This window comes from Phyllobates terribilis, unplaced genomic scaffold (genome assembly GCF_046119375.1).
Source record: "Phyllobates terribilis strain yellow unplaced genomic scaffold, ASM4611937v1 Scaffold_10__3_contigs__length_209671492, whole genome shotgun sequence".
Taxonomy (NCBI): domain Eukaryota; kingdom Metazoa; phylum Chordata; class Amphibia; order Anura; family Dendrobatidae; genus Phyllobates; species Phyllobates terribilis.
In genome coordinates, this window is record NW_027362770.1 from 53061034 (window position 1) to 53079788 (window position 18755).

Consider the following 18755-nt stretch of genomic DNA (forward strand, 5'->3'; position numbering starts at 1 on the left):
AAAATAATCTTTTAAACAGATATATTTGTGTCTGAACAGTCAGGGAGACACTGTTACTGTTTTTTTACAGAAAAAAGGCCAAAAGCTAGATAAAACAGAGATTTGAACCGTGGAACTGCAAAACCACAGTTATAGTTAAGTGGACTTCACAAGAATCTACTAAACAGATATATTTGTGTCTTAACAGTCAGGTAGACACTATTACTGTTTTTTTACGGAAAAAAAGGCCAAAAGCTGGATAATACAGAGATTTGAACTGTGGAACTGCAAAACCACAGTTCTAGTTATCTGGCCTACACCAGGATCTTTTAAACAGATATATTTGTGTCTGAACAGTCAGCGAGACACTATTACTTTTTTTTTTATGTAAAAAAGGCCAAAAGCTGGATAATACAGAGATTTGAACCGTGGAACTGCAATATCACAGTTTTAGGAACCTGGCGTACACCAGAATCTTTTAAACAAATATGTTTGTGTCTAAACTGTCAGCGAGACACTATTACTGTTTTTTTTTACGGAAAAAAAGGCAAAAGCTGGATAATACAGAGATTTGAACTGTGGAACTGCAAAACCACAGTTCTAGTTATCTGGCCTACACCAGAGTCTATTAAACAGATATATTTGTGTCTGAACAGTTAGCGAGACACTATTGATGTTTTTTTTTAAGGAAAAAAGGCCAAAAGCTGGAAAATACAGAAATTTGAACTGTGGAACTGCAAAAACATAGATCTAGTTATCTGGCATACACCAGCATCTTTTAAACAGATATATTTGTGTCTGAAAAGTAAGGGAGACACTATTAGAGTTTTTTTTATGGAAAAAAGGCCAAAAGCAGGATAAAACAGAGATTTGAACCGTGGAACTGCAAAACCACAGTTCTAGTTATCTGGCCTACACCAGAATCTTTTAAACAGATATATTTGTGTCTGAACAGTCAGGTAGACACTATTACTGTTTTTTTTTATGGAAAAAAGGCCAAAAGCTGGATAATACAGAGATTTCAACCGTGGAACTGCAAAACCGCAGTTCTAGTTTTCTGGCCTACACCAGAATCTTTTAAACAGATATATTTGTGTATGAACAGTTAGCGAGACACCATTGATGTTTTTTTTTATGGAAAAAAGGCCAAAAGCTGGATAATACAGAGATTTGAACCGTGGAACTGCAAAACCACAGTTCTAGTTATCTGGCCTACACCAGAATCTTTTAAACAGATATATTTGTGTCAGAACAGTCAGTGAGAAACTATTACTGTTTTTTTTTATGGAAAAAAAGCCAAAAGCTGGAAAATACAGAGATTTGAACCGTGGAACTGCAAAACCACAGTTCTATATATCTGGCCTACACCAGAATCTATTAAACAGATATATTTGTGTCTGAAAAGTCAGGGAGACACTACTACTGTTTTTGTTTACGGAAAAAAGGCCAAAAGCTGGATAATACAGAGATTTGAACCTTGGAACTGGAAAACCACAGTTATAGTTATGTGGCCTACAAAATAATCTTTTAAACAGATATATTTGTGTCTGAACAGTCAGGGAGAAACTGTTACTGCTTTTTTTACGGAAAAAAGGCCAAAAGCTGGATAATACAGAGATTTGAACCGTGGAACTGCAAAACCACAGTTCTAGTTATCTGGCCTACACCAGAATCTTTTAAACAGATATATTTGTGTCTGAACAGTCAGCGAGACACTATTACTGTTTTTTTTTACGGAAAAAATGCCAAAAGCTGGATAATACAGAGATTTGAACCATGGAACTGCCAAACTACAGTTATAGTTATGTGGCCTACACCAGAATCTTTTAAACACATATATTTGTGTCTGAAAAGTGAGGGAAACACTATTACTGTTTTTTTTATGGAAAAAAGGCCAAAAGCTGGATAATACAGAAATTTGAACCTTGGAACTGCAAAACCAAAGTTATAGTTATGTGGCCTACATCAGAATCTTTTAAACAGATATATTTGTGTCTGAAAAGTCAGGGAGACACTATTACTGTTCTTTTTTATGGAAAAAAGGCCAAAAGCTGGATAATACAGAGATTTGAACTGTGGAACTGCAAAACCACAGTTAAAGTTATCTGGCCTACTCCAGAATCTTTTAAACAGATATATTTGTGTCTGAACAGTCAGCAAGACTCTATTACTGGGTTTTTTTACGGAAAAATGGCCAAAAGCTGGATAATACAGAGATTTGAACCATGGAACTGCCAAACTACAGTTATAGTTATGTGGCCTACACCAGAATCTTTTAAACACATATATTTGTGTCTGAAAAGTGAGGTAAACACTATTACTGTTTTTTTATGGAAAAAAGGCCAAAAGCTGGATAATACAGAAATTTGAACCTTGGAACTGCAAAACCAAAGTTATAGTTATGTGGCCTACATCAGAATCTTTTAAACAGATATATTTGTGTCTGAAAAGTCAGGGAGACACTATTACTGTTCTTTTTTATGGAAAAAAGGCCAAAAGCTGGATAATACAGAGATTTGAACCATGGAACTGAAAAACCAAAGTTCTTGTTATCTGGCCTACAACAGAATCTTTTAAACAGATATATTTGTGTCTGAACTGTCAGGGAGACACTATTACTCTTTTTTAACGGGAAAAAGGCCAAAAGCTGGATAATACAGAGATTTGAACCGTGGAACTGCAAAACCACAGTTTTAGTTATCTGGCCTACACCAGAATCTTTTAAACAGATGTATTTGTGTCTGAACAGTCAGCGAGACACTATTACTGTTTTTTTTTACGGAAAAAAGGCCAAAAGCTGGATAATACAGAGATTTGAATCGTGGAACTGCAATACCACAGCTCTAGTAATCTGGCGTACACCAGAATCTTTTAAACAGATATGTTTGTATCTAAACCGATAGCGAGACACTATTACTGTTCTTTTTTACGGAAAAAAAGGCAAAAGCTGGATAATACAGAGATTTGAACTGTGGAACTGCAAAACCACAGTTCTAGTTATCTGGCCTACACCAGAATCTTTTAAACAGATATATTTGTGTCTGAAAAGTTAGCGAGCCACCATTGATGTTTTTTTTTAAGGAAAAAAGGCCAAAAGCTGGATAATACAGAAATTTGAACTTTGGGACTGCAAAAACACAGTTCTAGTTATCTGGCCTACACCAGAATCTTTTAAACAGACATATTTGTGTCTGAAAAGTCAGGGAGACACTATTACTGTTTTTTTTTACGGAAAAAAGGCCAAAAGCAGGATAAAACAGAGATTTGAACCGTGGAACTGCAAAACCACAGTTCTAGTTTTCTGGCCTACACCAGAATCTTTTAAACAGATATATTTATGTATGAACAGTTAGCGAGACACCATTGATGTTTTTTTTTTATGGAAAAAAGGCCGAAAGCTGGAAAATACAGAGATTTGAACCGGGGAACTGCAAAACCACAGTTCTATTTATCTGGCCTGCACCAGAATCTTTTAAACAGATATGTTTGTGTCTGAAAAGTCAGGAAGACACTACAACTGTTTTTGTTTACGGAAAAAAGGCCAAAAGCTGGATAATACAGAGATTTGAACCTTGGAACTGGAAAACCACATTTATAGTTATGTGGCCTACAAAATAATCTTTTAAACAGATATATTTGTGTCTGAACAGTCAGGGAGACACTGATACTGTTTTTTTTACAGAAAAAAGGCCAAAAGCTAGATAAAACAGAGATTTGAACCGTAGAACTGCAAAACCACAGATATAGTTATGTGGCCTACACAAGAATCTATTATCAGATATATTTGTGTCTGAACAGTCAGGGAGACACTATTACTGTTTTTTTTAACGGAAAAAAAGGCCAAAAGCTGGATAATACAGAGATTTGATCCGTGGAACTGCAAAACCACAGTTCTAGTTATCTGGAATACACCAGGATCTTTTAAACAGATATATTTGTGTCTGAACAGTCAGGGAGACACTGATACTGTTTTTTTTACAGAAAAAAGGCCAAAAGCTAGATAAAACAGAGATTTGAACCGTAGAACTGCAAAACCACAGATATAGTTATGTGGCCTACACAAGAATCTATTATCAGATATATTTGTGTCTGAACAGTCAGGGAGACACTATTACTGTTTTTTTTAACGGAAAAAAAGGCCAAAAGCTGGATAATACAGAGATTTGATCCGTGGAACTGCAAAACCACAGATCTAGTTATCTGGCCTACACCAGGATCTTTTAAACAGATATATTTGTGTCTGAACAGTCAGCGACACACTATTACTTTTTTTTTTACGGAAAAAAGGCCAAAAGCTGGATAATACAGAGATTTGAACCGTGGAACTGCAAAACCACAGTTCTAGTTATTTGGCCTACACCAGAATCTTTTAAACAGATATATTTGTATATGAACAGTCAGCGAGAAACTATTACTGTTTTTTTTAAGGAAAAAAGGCCAAAAGCTGGATAATACAGATATTTGAACCGTGGAACTGCAAAACCACAGTTCTAGTTATCTGGCCTACACCGGGATCTTTTAAACAGATATATTTGAGTCTGAACAGTCAGGGAGACACTATTACTGTTTTTTTACGGGAAAAAGGCCAAAAGCTGGATAATACAGAGACTTGAACCGTGGAACTGCAAAACCACAGTTTTAGTTATCTGGCCTACTCCAGAATCTTTTAAACAGATATATTTGTGTCTGAACAGTTAGCGAGACACTATTGATGTTTTTTTTTAAGGAAAAAAGGCCAAAAGCTGGATAATACAGATATTTGAACTGTGGAACTGCAAAAACACAGATCTAGTTATCTGGCCTACACCAGAATCTTTTAAACAGATATATTTGTGTTTGAACAGTCAGCGAGACACTGTTACTTTTTTTTTTTTATGGAAAAAGGCCAAAAGCTGGATAATACAGAGATTTGAACCGTGGAATTGCAAAACTACAGTTATAGTTATGTGGCCTACGTCAGAATCTTTTAAACAGATATATTTGGGTCTGAAAAGTCAGGGAAACACCATTACTGTTTTATTTTATGGAAAAAAGGCCAATAGCTCGATAATACAGAGATTTGAACCATGGAACTGCAATACCACAGTTCTAGGAATCTGGCGTACACCAGAATCTTTTAAACAGATATATTTGTGTCTGAAAAATCAGGGAGACACTATTACTGTTTTTTTTTATGGAAAAAATACCAAAACCTGGATAATACAGAGATTTGAACCGTGGAACTGCAAAACCACAGTTCTAGTTATCTGGCCTACACCAGATTCCTTTAAACAGATATATTTGTGTCTGAACAGTCAGGGAGACACTTTTACAGGTTTTTTTTTACGGAAAAAAGGCCAAAAGCTGGATAATACAGAGATTTGAACTGTGGAACTGCAAAACCACAGTTAAAGTTATCTGGCCTACTCCAGAATCTTTTAAACAGATATATTTGTGTCTGAACAGTCAGCAAGACACTATTACTGGGTTTTTTTACGGAAAAATGGCCAAAAGCTGGATAATACAGAGATTTGAACCATGGAACTGCCAAACTACTGTTATAGTTATGTGGCCTACACCAGAATCTTTTAAACACATATATTTGTGTCTGAAAAGTGAGGGAAACACTATTACTGTTTTTTTATGGAAAAAAGGCCAAAAGCTGGATAATACAGAAATTTGAACCGTGGAACTGCAAAAACACAGATCTAGTTATGTGGCCTACACCAGAATCTTTTAAACAGATATATTCGTGTCGGAACCGTCAGCGAGACACTACTACTGTTTTTGTTTACGGAAAAATGGCCAAAAGCTGGATAATACAGAGATTTGAACCGTGGAACTGCAAAACCACAGTTATAGTTATGTGGCCTACACCAGAATCTTTTAAACAGATATATTTGTGTCTGAACTGTGAGGGAGACACTATTACTGTTTTTCTTTACGGAACAAAGGCTAAAAGCTAGATAATACAGAGATTTGAACCGTGGAACTGCCAAACTACAGTTATAGTTATGTGGCCTACGTCAGAATCTTTTAAACAGATATATTTGGGTCTGAAAAGTCAGGGAAACACTATTACTGTTTTTTTATGGAAAAGAGGTCAAAAGCTGGATAATACAGAAATTTGAACCGTGGAACTGCAAAAACACAGATCTAGTTATCTGGCCTACACCAGAATCTTTTAAACAGATATATTTGTGTCTGAACAGTCAGGTAGACACTATTACTGTTTTTTTAATGGAAAAAAGGCCAAAAGCTGGATAATACAGAGATTTGAACCATGGAACTGCCAAACTACAGTTATAGTTATGTGGCCTTCACCAGAATCTTTTAAACACATATATTTGTGTCTGAAAAGTGAGGGAAACACTATTACTGTTTTTTTATGGAAAAAAGGCCAAAAGCTGGATAATACAGAAATTTGAACCGTGGAACTGCAAAACCACAGTTATAGTTATGTGGCCTACATCAAAATCTTTTAAACAGATATATTTGTGTCTGAAAAGTCAGGGAGACACTATTACTGTTTTTTTTATGGAAAAAAGGCCAAAAGCTGGATAATACAGAGATTTGAACCGTGGAACTGAAAAACCACAGTTCTTGTTATCTGGCCTACAACAGAATCTTTTAAACAGATATATTTGTGTCTGAACAGTCAGGGAGACACTATTACTCTTTTTTAATGGGAAAAAGGCCAAAAGCTGGATAATACAGAGATTTGAACCGTGGAACTGCAAAACCACAGTTCTAGTTATCTGGCCTACACCAGATTCCTTTAAACAGATATATTTGTGTCTGAACAGTCAGGGAGACACTTTTACAGGTTTTTTTTTACGGAAAAAAGGCCAAAAGCTGGATAATACAGAGATTTGAACTGTGGAACTGCAAAACCACAGTTAAAGTTATCTGGCCTACTCCAGAATCTTTTAAACAGATATATTTGTGTCTGAACAGTCAGCAAGACACTATTACTGGGTTTTTTTACGGAAAAATGGCCAAAAGCTGGATAATACAGAGATTTGAACCATGGAACTGCCAAACTACTGTTATAGTTATGTGGCCTACACCAGAATCTTTTAAACACATATATTTGTGTCTGAAAAGTGAGGGAAACACTATTACTGTTTTTTTATGGAAAAAAGGCCAAAAGCTGGATAATACAGAAATTTGAACCATGGAACTGCAAAAACACAGATCTAGTTATGTGGCCTACACCAGAATCTTTTAAACAGATATATTCGTGTCGGAACCGTCAGCGAGACACTACTACTGTTTTTGTTTACGGAAAAATGGCCAAAAGCTGGATAATACAGAGATTTGAACCGTGGAACTGCAAAACCACAGTTATAGTTATGTGGCCTACACCAGAATCTTTTAAACAGATATATTTGTGTCTGAACTGTCAGGGAGACACTATTACTGTTTTTCTTTACGGAACAAAGGCTAAAAGCTAGATAATACAGAGATTTGAACCGTGGAACTGCCAAACTACAGTTATAGTTATGTGGCCTACGTCAGAATCTTTTAAACAGATATATTTGGGTCTGAAAAGTCAGGGAAACACTATTACTGTTTTTTTATGGAAAAGAGGTCAAAAGCTGGATAATACAGAAATTTGAACCGTGGAACTGCAAAAACACAGATCTAGTTATCTGGCCTACACCAGAATCTTTTAAACAGATATATTTGTGTCTGAACAGTCAGGTAGACACTATTACTGTTTTTTTAATGGAAAAAAGGCCAAAAGCTGGATAATACAGAGATTTGAACCATGGAACTGCCAAACTACAGTTATAGTTATGTGGCCTTCACCAGAATCTTTTAAACACATATATTTGTGTCTGAAAAGTGAGGGAAACACTATTACTGTTTTTTTATGGAAAAAAGGCCAAAAGCTGGATAATACAGAAATTTGAACCGTGGAACTGCAAAACCACAGTTATAGTTATGTGGCCTACATCAAAATCTTTTAAACAGATATATTTGTGTCTGAAAAGTCAGGGAGACACTATTACTGTTTTTTTTATGGAAAAAAGGCCAAAAGCTGGATAATACAGAGATTTGAACCGTGGAACTGAAAAACCACAGTTCTTGTTATCTGGCCTACAACAGAATCTTTTAAACAGATATATTTGTGTCTGAACAGTCAGGGAGACACTATTACTCTTTTTTAATGGGAAAAAGGCCAAAAGCTGGATAATACAGAGATTTGAACCGTGGAACTGCAAAACCACAGTTTTAGTTATCTGGCCTACACCAGAATCTTTTAAACAGATATATTTGTGTCTGAACAGTCAGTGAGACACTATTACTGTTTTTTTTTTACAGAAAAAAGGCCAAAAGCTGGATAATACAGAGATTTGAACCGTGGAACTGCAATACCACAGTTCTAGTAATCTGGCATACACCAGAATCTTTTAAACAGATATGTTTGTGTCTAAACTGACAGCGAGACACTATTACTGTTCTTTTTTACGGAAAAAAAGGCAAAAGCTGGATAATACAGAGATTTGAACTGTGGAACTGCAAAACCACAGTTCTAGTTATCTGGCCTACACCAGAATCTATTAAACAGATATATTTGTGTCTGAACAGTTAGCGAGACACTATTGATGTGTTTTTTTAAGGAAAAAAGGCCAAAAGCTGGATAATACAGAGATTTGAACCGTGGAACTGCAAAACCGCAGTTCTAGTTTTCTGGCCTACACCAGAATCTTTTAAACAGATATAGTTGTGTATGAACAGTTAGCGAGACACCATTGATGTTTTTTTTTAATGGAAAAAAGGCCGAATGCTGAATAATACAGAGATTTCAACCGTGGAACTGCAAAACCACAATTCTAGTTATCTGGCCTACACCAGGATCTTTTAAACAGATATATTTATGTCAGAACAGTCAGCGAGAAACTATTACTGTTTTTTTTTACGGAAAAAAAGCCAAAAGCTGGAAAATACAGAGATTTGAACTGTGGAACTGCAAAACCACAGTTCTATTTATCTGGCCTACACCAGAATCTTTTAAACAGATATGTTTGTGTCTGAACAGTCAGGGAGACACTATTACTCTTTTTTAATGGGAAAAAGGCCAAAAGCTGGATAATACAGAGATTTGAACCGTGGAACTGCAAAACCACAGTTCTAGTTATCTGGCCTACACCAGATTCCTTTAAACAGATATATTTGTGTCTGAACAGTCAGGGAGACACTTTTACAGGTTTTTTTTTACGGAAAAAAGGCCAAAAGCTGGATAATACAGAGATTTGAACTGTGGAACTGCAAAACCACAGTTAAAGTTATCTGGCCTACTCCAGAATCTTTTAAACAGATATATTTGTGTCTGAACAGTCAGCAAGACACTATTACTGGGTTTTTTTACGGAAAAATGGCCAAAAGCTGGATAATACAGAGATTTGAACCATGGAACTGCCAAACTACTGTTATAGTTATGTGGCCTACACCAGAATCTTTTAAACACATATATTTGTGTCTGAAAAGTGAGGGAAACACTATTACTGTTTTTTTATGGAAAAAAGGCCAAAAGCTGGATAATACAGAAATTTGAACCGTGGAACTGCAAAAACACAGATCTAGTTATGTGGCCTACACCAGAATTTTTTAAACAGATATATTCGTGTCGGAACCGTCAGCGAGACACTACTACTGTTTTTGTTTACGGAAAAATGGCCAAAAGCTGGATAATACAGAGATTTGAACCGTGGAACTGCTAAACCACAGTTATAGTTATGTGGCCTACACCAGAATCTTTTAAACAGATATATTTGTGTCTGAACTGTCAGGGAGACACTATTACTGTTTTTCTTTACGGAACAAAGGCTAAAAGCTAGATAATACAGAGATTTGAACCGTGGAACTGCCAAACTACAGTTATAGTTATGTGGCCTTCACCAGAATCTTTTAAACACATATATTTGTGTCTGAAAAGTGAGGGAAACACTATTACTGTTTTTTTATGGAAAAAAGGCCAAAAGCTGGATAATACAGAAATTTGAACCGTGGAACTGCAAAACCACAGTTATAGTTATGTGGCCTACATCAAAATCTTTTAAACAGATATATTTGTGTCTGAAAAGTCAGGGAGACACTATTACTGTTTTTTTTATGGAAAAAAGGCCAAAAGCTGGATAATACAGAGATTTGAACCGTGGAACTGAAAAACCACAGTTCTTGTTATCTGGCCTACAACAGAATCTTTTAAACAGATATATTTGGGTCTGAAAAGTCAGGGAAACACTATTACTGTTTTTTTATGGAAAAGAGGTCAAAAGCTGGATAATACAGAAATTTGAACCGTGGAACTGCAAAAACACAGATCTAGTTATCTGGCCTACACCAGAATCTTTTAAACAGATATATTTGTGTCTGAACAGTCAGGTAGACACTATTACTGTTTTTTTAATGGAAAAAAGGCCAAAAGCTGGATAATACAGAGATTTGAACCATGGAACTGCCAAACTACAGTTATAGTTATGTGGCCTTCACCAGAATCTTTTAAACACATATATTTGTGTCTGAAAAGTGAGGGAAACACTATTACTGTTTTTTTATGGAAAAAAGGCCAAAAGCTGGATAATACAGAAATTTGAACCGTGGAACTGCAAAACCACAGTTATAGTTATGTGGCCTACATCAAAATCTTTTAAACAGATATATTTGTGTCTGAAAAGTCAGGGAGACACTATTACTGTTTTTTTTATGGAAAAAAGGCCAAAAGCTGGATAATACAGAGATTTGAACCGTGGAACTGAAAAACCACAGTTCTTGTTATCTGGCCTACAACAGAATCTTTTAAACAGATATATTTGTGTCTGAACAGTCAGGGAGACACTATTACTCTTTTTTAATGGGAAAAAGGCCAAAAGCTGGATAATACAGAGATTTGAACCGTGGAACTGCAAAACCACAGTTTTAGTTATCTGGCCTACACCAGAATCTTTTAAACAGATATATTTGTGTCTGAACAGTCAGCGAGACACTATTACTGTTTTTTTTTACAGAAAAAAGGCCAAAAGCTGGATAATACAGAGATTTGAACCGTGGAACTGCAATACCACAGTTCTAGTAATCTGGCATACACCAGAATCTTTTAAACAGATATGTTTGTGTCTAAACTGACAGCGAGACACTATTACTGTTCTTTTTTACGGAAAAAAAGGCAAAAGCTGGATAATACAGAGATTTGAACTGTGGAACTGCAAAACCACAGTTCTAGTTATCTGGCCTACACCAGAATCTATTAAACAGATATATTTGTGTCTGAACAGTTAGCGAGACACTATTGATGTGTTTTTTTAAGGAAAAAAGGCCAAAACCTGGATAATACAGAGATTTGAACCGTGGAACTGCAAAACCGCAGTTCTAGTTTTCTGGCCTACACCAGAATCTTTTAAACAGATATAGTTGTGTATGAACAGTTAGCGAGACACCATTGATGTTTTTTTTTAATGGAAAAAAGGCCGAATGCTGAATAATACAGAGATTTCAACCGTGGAACTGCAAAACCACAATTCTAGTTATCTGGCCTACACCAGGATCTTTTAAACAGATATATTTATGTCAGAACAGTCAGCGAGAAACTATTACTGTTTTTTTTTACGGAAAAAAAGCCAAAAGCTGGAAAATACAGAGATTTGAACTGTGGAACTGCAAAACCACAGTTCTATTTATCTGGCCTACACCAGAATCTTTTAAACAGATATGTTTGTGTCTGAAAAGTCAGGAAGACACTACTACTGTTTTTGTTTACGGAAAAAAGGCCAAAAGCTGGATAATACAGAGTTTTGAACCTTGGAACTGGAAAACCACATTTATAGTTATGTGGCCTACAAAATAATCTTTTAAACAGTTATATATGTGTCTGAACAGTCAGGGAGACAATGTTACTGTTTTTTTACAGAAAAAAGGCCAAAAGCTAGATAAAACAGAGATTTGAACTGTGGAACTCCAAAACCACAGATATAGTTATGTGGCCTACACAAGAATCTTTTAAACAGATATATTTGTATATGAACAGTCAGCGAGAAACTATTACTGTTTTTTTTATGGTAAAAAGGCCAAAAGCTGGATAATACAGAGATTTGATTCGTGGAACTGCAAAACCACAGTTCTAGTTATCTGGCCTACACCAGGATCTTTTAAACAGATATATTTGTGTCTGAACAGTCAGCGAGACACTATTACTTTTTTTTTTTCTGAAAAAAGGCCAAAAGCTGGATAATACAGAGATTTGAACCGTGGAACTGCAAAACCACAGTTCTAGTTATTTGGCCTACACCAGAATCTTTTAAACAGATATATTTGTATAGGAACAGTCAGCGAGACACTATTACTGTTTTTTTTATGGAAAAAAGGCCAAAAGCTGGATAATACAGAGATTTGATCCATGGAACTGCAAAACCACAGTTCTAGTTATCTGGCCTACACCAGGATCTTTTAAACAGATATATTTGTGTCTGAACAGTCAGGGAGACACTATTACTGTTTTTTTACGGGAAAAAGGCCAAAAGCTGGATAATACAGAGATTTGAACCGTGTAACTGCAAAACCACAGTTTTAGTTATCTGGCCTACACCAGAATCTTTTAAACAGATATATTTGTGTCTGAACAGTCAGCGAGACACTATTACTGTTTTTTTTTACGGAAAAAAGGCCAAAAGCTGGATAATACAGAGATTTGAACCGTGGAACTGCAATACCACAGTTCTAGGAATCTGGCATACACCAGAATCTTTTAAACAGATATGTTTGTGTCTAAACTGTCAGCGAGACACTATTACTGTTTTTTTTTACGGAAAAAATGGCAAAAGCTGGATAATACAGAGATTTGAACTGTGGAACTGCAAAACCACCGTTCTAGTTATCTGGCCTACACCAGAATCTTTTAAACAGATATATTTGTGTCTGAACAGTTAGCGAGACACTATTGATGTTTTTTTTTAAGGAAAAAAGGCCAAAAGCTGGATAATACAGAAATTTGAAATGTGGAACTGCAAAAACACAGATCTAGTTATCTGGCCTACACCAGAATCTTTTAAACAAATATATTTGTGTCTGAAAAGTAAGGGAGACACTATTAGAGTTTTTTTTAATGGAAAAAATGCCAAAAGCTGGATAATACAAAGATCTGAATCGTGGAACTGCAAAACCACAGTTTTAGTTATCTGGCCTACACCAGGATCGTTTAAACAGATATATTTGTGTCTGAAAAGTCAGCAAGACACTATTACTTTTTTTTTTTTACGGAAAAAAGGCCAAAAGCTGGATAATGCAGAGATTTGAACCGTGGAACTGCAAAACCACAATTCTAATTATCCGGCCTACACCAGAATCTTTTAATCAGATATATTTGTGTCAGAACAGTCAGCGAGAAACTATTACTGTTTTTTTTTACGGAAAAAAAGCTAAAAGCTGGAAAATACAGAGATTTGAACCGTGGAACTGCAAAACCACAGTTCTAGTTATCTGGCCTACACCAGGATCTTTTAAACAGATATATTAGTGTCGGAACCGTCAGCGAGACACTACTACTGTTTTTGTTTACGGAAAAATGGCCAAAAGCTGGATAATACAGAGATTTGAACCATGGAACTGCAAAACCACAGTTATAGTTATGTGGCCTACACCAGAATCTTTTAAACAGATATGTTTGTGTCTGAACTGTCAGGGAGACACTATTACTGTTTTTCTTTACGGAACAAAGGCCAAAAGCTGGATAATACAGAGATTTGAACTGAGGTACTGCAAAACCACAGTGATAGTTATGTAGCCTACACCAGAATCTATTAAACAGATATATTTGTGTCTGAACAGTCAGGGAGACACTATAACTGTTTTTTTTATGGAAAAAAAGGCCAAAAGCTGGATAATACAGAGATTTGAACCGTGGAACTGCAAAACCACAGTTCTAGTTATCTGGCCTACAACAGAATCTTTTAAACAGATATATTTGTGTCTGAACAGTCAGCGAGACACTATTACTGTTTTTTTTTAAGGAAAAAACGCCAAAATCTGGATAATACAGAGATTTGAACCGTGGAACTGCCAAACTACAGTTATAGTTATTTGGCCTACGTCAGAATCTTTTAAACAGATATATTTGGGTCTGAAAAGTCAGGGAAACACTATTACTGTTTTTTTTATGGAAAAAAGGCCAATAGCTCGATAATACAGAAATTTGAACAGTGGAACTGCAAAACCGCAGTTATAGTTATGTGGCCTACACCAGAATCTTTTAAACAGATATATTTGTGTCTGAAAAGTCAGGGAGACACTATTACGGTTTTTTTTAGGGAAAAAATACCAAAAGCTGGATAATACAGAGATTTGAACCGTGGAACTGCAAAACCACAGTTGTAGTTATCTGGCCTACACCAGATTCCTTTAAACAGATATATTTGTGTCTGAACAGTCAGGGAGACACTTTTAATGTTTTTTTTTTTACGGAAAAAAGGCCAAAAGGTGGATAATACAGAGATTTGAACTGTGGAACTGCAAAACCACAGTTGTAGTTATCTGGCCTACTCCAGAATCTTTTAAACAGATATATTTGTGTCTGAACAGTCAGCAAGACACTATTACTGGGGTTTTTTATGGAAAAATGACCAAAAGCTGGATAATACAGATATTTGAACCATGGAACTGCCAAACTACAATTATAGTTATGTGGCCTACACCAGAATCTTTTAAACACATATATTTGTGTCTGAAAAGTGAGGGAAACACTATTACTGTTTTTTTATGGAAAAAAGGCCAAAAGCTGGATAATACAGAAATTTGAACCGTGGAACTGCAAAACCACAGTTATAGTTATGTGGCCTACACCAGAATCTTTTAAACAGATATATTTGTGTCTGAACTGTCAGGGAGACACTATTACTGTTTTTTTTTATGGAACAAAGGCCAAAAGCTGGATAATGCAGAGATTTGAACAGTGGAACTGCAAAACTACAATTCTAGTTATCGGGCCTACCCCAGAATCTTTTAAACAGATATATTTGTGTCAGAACAGTCAGCGAGAAACTATTACTGTTTTTTCTTACGGAAAAAAAGGCAAAAACTAGAAAATACAGAGATTTGAACCGTGGAACTGCAAAACCACAGTTCTATTTATCTGGCCTACACCAGAATCTTTTAAACAGATATATTTGAGTCTGAACAGTCAGGGAGACACTGTTACTGTTTTTTTTACGGAAAAAAGGCCAAAAGCTAGATAAAACAGAGATTTGAACCATGGAACTGCAAAACCACAGTTCTAGTTATCTGGCCTACAGCAGAATCTTTTAAACAGATATATTTGTGTCTGAACAGTTAGCGAGACACTATTGATGTTTTTTTTTAAGGAAAAAAGGCCAAAAGCTGGATAATACAGATATTTGAACTGTGGAACTGCAAAAACACAGATCTAGTTATCTGGCCTACACCAGAATCTTTTAAACAGATATATTTGTGTTTGAACAGTCAGCGAGACACTCTTACTTTTTTTTTTTATGGAAAAAGGCCAAAAGCTGGATAATACAGAGATTTGAACCGTGGAACTGCAAAACTACAGTTATAGTTATGTGGCCTACGTCAGAATCTTTTAAACAGATATATTTGGGTCTGAAAAGTCAGGGAAACACCATTACTGTTTTATTTTATGGAAAAAAGGCCAATAGCTCGATAATACAGAAATTTGAACCGTGGAACTGCAAAACCGCAGTTATAGTTATGTGGCCTACACCAGAATCTTTTAAACAGATATATTTGTGTCTGAAAAATCAGGGAGACACTATTACTGTTTTTTTTTATGGAAAAAATACCAAAAGCTGGATAATACAGAGATTTGAACCGTGGAACTGCAAAACCACAGTTCTAGTTATCTGTCCTACACCAGATTCCTTTAAACAGATATATTTGTGTCTGAACAGTCAGGGAGACACTTTTACAGGTTTTTTTTTACGGAAAAAAGGCCAAAAGCTGGATAATACAGAGATTTGAACTGTGGAACTGCAAAACCACATTTAAAGTTATCTGGCCTACTCCAGAATCTTTTAAACAGATATATTTGTGTCTGAACAGTCAGCAAGACACTATTACTGTTTTTTTTTACGGAAAAAAGGCCAAAAGCAGGATAAAACAGAGATTTGTACCGTGGAACTGCAAAACCACAGTTCTAGTTATCTGGCCTACACCAGAATCTTTTAAACAGATATATTTGTGTCTGAACAGTCAGTTCACACTATTACTGTTTTTTTTTATGGAAAAAAGGCCAAAAGGTAGATAATACAGAGATTTGAACCGTGGAACTGCAAAACCGCAGTTCTAGTTTTCTGGCCTACACCAGAATCTTTTAAACAGATATATTTGTGTATGAACAGTTAGCGAGACACCATTGATGTTTTTTTTTTATGGAAAAAAGGCCGAAAGCTGGAAAATACAGAGATTTGAACCGTGGAACTGCAAAACCACAGTTCTATTTATCTGGCCTGCACCAGAATCTTTTAAACAGATATGTTTGTGTCTGAAAAGTCAGGAAGACACTACTACTGTTTTTGTTTACGGAAAAAAGGCCAAAAGCTGGATAATACAGAGATTTCAACCTTGGAACTGGAAAACCACATTTATAGTTATGTGGCCTACAAAATAATTTTTTAAACAGATATATTTGTGTCTGAACAGTCAGGGAGACACTGATACTGTTTTTTTTACAGAAAAAAGGCCAAAATCTAGATAAAACAGAGATTTGAACCGTAGAAATGCAAAACCACAGATATAGTTATGTGGCCTACACAAGAATCTATTATCAGATATATTTGTGTCTGAACAGTCAGGGAGACACTATTACTGTTTTTTTTAACGGAAAAAAAGGCCAAAAGCTGGATAATACAGAGATTTGATCCGTGGAACTGCAAAACCACAGTTCTAGTTATCTGGCCTACACCAGGATCTTTTAAACAGATATATTTGTGTCTGAACAGTCAGGGAGACACTGATACTGTTTTTTTTATAGAAAAAAGGCCAAAAGCTAGATAAAACAGAGATTTGAACCGTAGAACTGCAAAACCACAGATATAGCTATGTGGCCTACACAAGAATCTATTAACAGATATATTTGTGTCTGAACAGTCAGGGAGACACTATTACTGTTTTTATTAACGGAAAAAAAGGCCAAAAGCTGGATAATACAGAGATTTGATCCGTGGAACTGCAAAACCACAGTTCTAGTTATCTGGCCTACACCAGGATCTTTTAAACAGATATATTTGTGTCTGAACAGTCAGCGAGACACTATTACTTTTTTTTTACGGAAAAAAGGCCAAAAGCTGGATAATACAGAGATTTGAACCGTGGAACTGCAAAACCACAGTTCTAGTTATTTGGCCTACACCAGAATCTTTTAAACAGATATATTTGTATATGAACAGTCAGCGAGAAACTATTACTGTTTTTTTTAAGGAAAAAAGGCCAAAAGCTGGATAATACAGATATTTGAACCGTGGAACTGCAAAACCACAGTTCTAGTTATCTGGCCTACACAAGGATCTTTTAAACAGATATATTTGAGTCTGAACAGTCAGGGAGACACTATTACTGTTTTTTTACAGGAAAAAGGCCAAAAGCTGGATAATACAGAGATTTGAACCGTGGAACTGAAAACCACAGTTCTAGTTATCTGGCCTACACCAGGATCTTTTAAACAGATATATTTGAGTCTGAACAGTCAGGGAGACACTATTACTGTTTTTTTACGGGAAAAAGGCCAAAAGCTGGATAATACAGAGATTTGAACCGTGGAACTGCAAAACCACAGTTCTAGTTATCTGGCCTACACCAGGATCTTTTAAACAGATATATTTGTGTCTGAACAGTCAGCGAGACACTATTACTTTTTTTTTTACGGAAAAAAGGCCAAAAGCTGGATAATACAGAGATTTGAACCGTGGAACTGCAAAACCACAGTTCTAGTTATTTGGCCTACACCACAATCTTTTAAACATATATTTGTATATGAACAGTCAGCGAGAAACTATTACTGTTTTTTTTAAGGAAAAAAGGCCAAAAGCTGGATAATACAGATATTTGAACCGTGGAACTGCAAAACCACAGTTCTAGTTATCTGGCCTACACCAGGATCTTTTAAACAGATATATTTGAGTCTGAACAGTCAGGGAGACACTATTACTGTTTTTTTACGGGAAAAAGGCCAAAAGCTGGATAATACAGAGATTTGAACCGTGGAACTGCAAAACCACAGTTTTAGTTATCTGGCCTACTCCAGAATCTTTTAAACAGATATATTTGTGTCTGTACAGTCAGCGAGACACTATTACTGTTTTTTTTTTACACGGAAAAAAGACCAAAAGCTGGATAATACAGAGATTTGAACCGTGGAACTGCAATACCACAGTTCTAGGAATCTGGCGTACACCAGAATCTTTTAAACAGATATGTTTGTGTCTAAACTGTCAGCGAGACACTATTACTGTTTTTTTTAACGGAAAAAATGGCAAAAGCTGGATAATACAGAGATTTGAACTGTGGAACTGCAAAACCACAGTTCTAGTTATCTGGCCTACAGCAGAATCTTTTAAACAGATATATTTGTGTCTGAACAGTTAGCGAGACACTATTGATGTTTTTTTTTAAGGAAAAAAGGCCAAAAGCTGGATAATACAGATATTTGAACTGTGGAACTGCAAAAACACAGATCTAGTTATCTGGCCTACACCAGAATCTTTTAAACAGATATATTTGTGTTTGAACAGTCAGCGAGACACTGTTACTTTTTTTTTTTTATG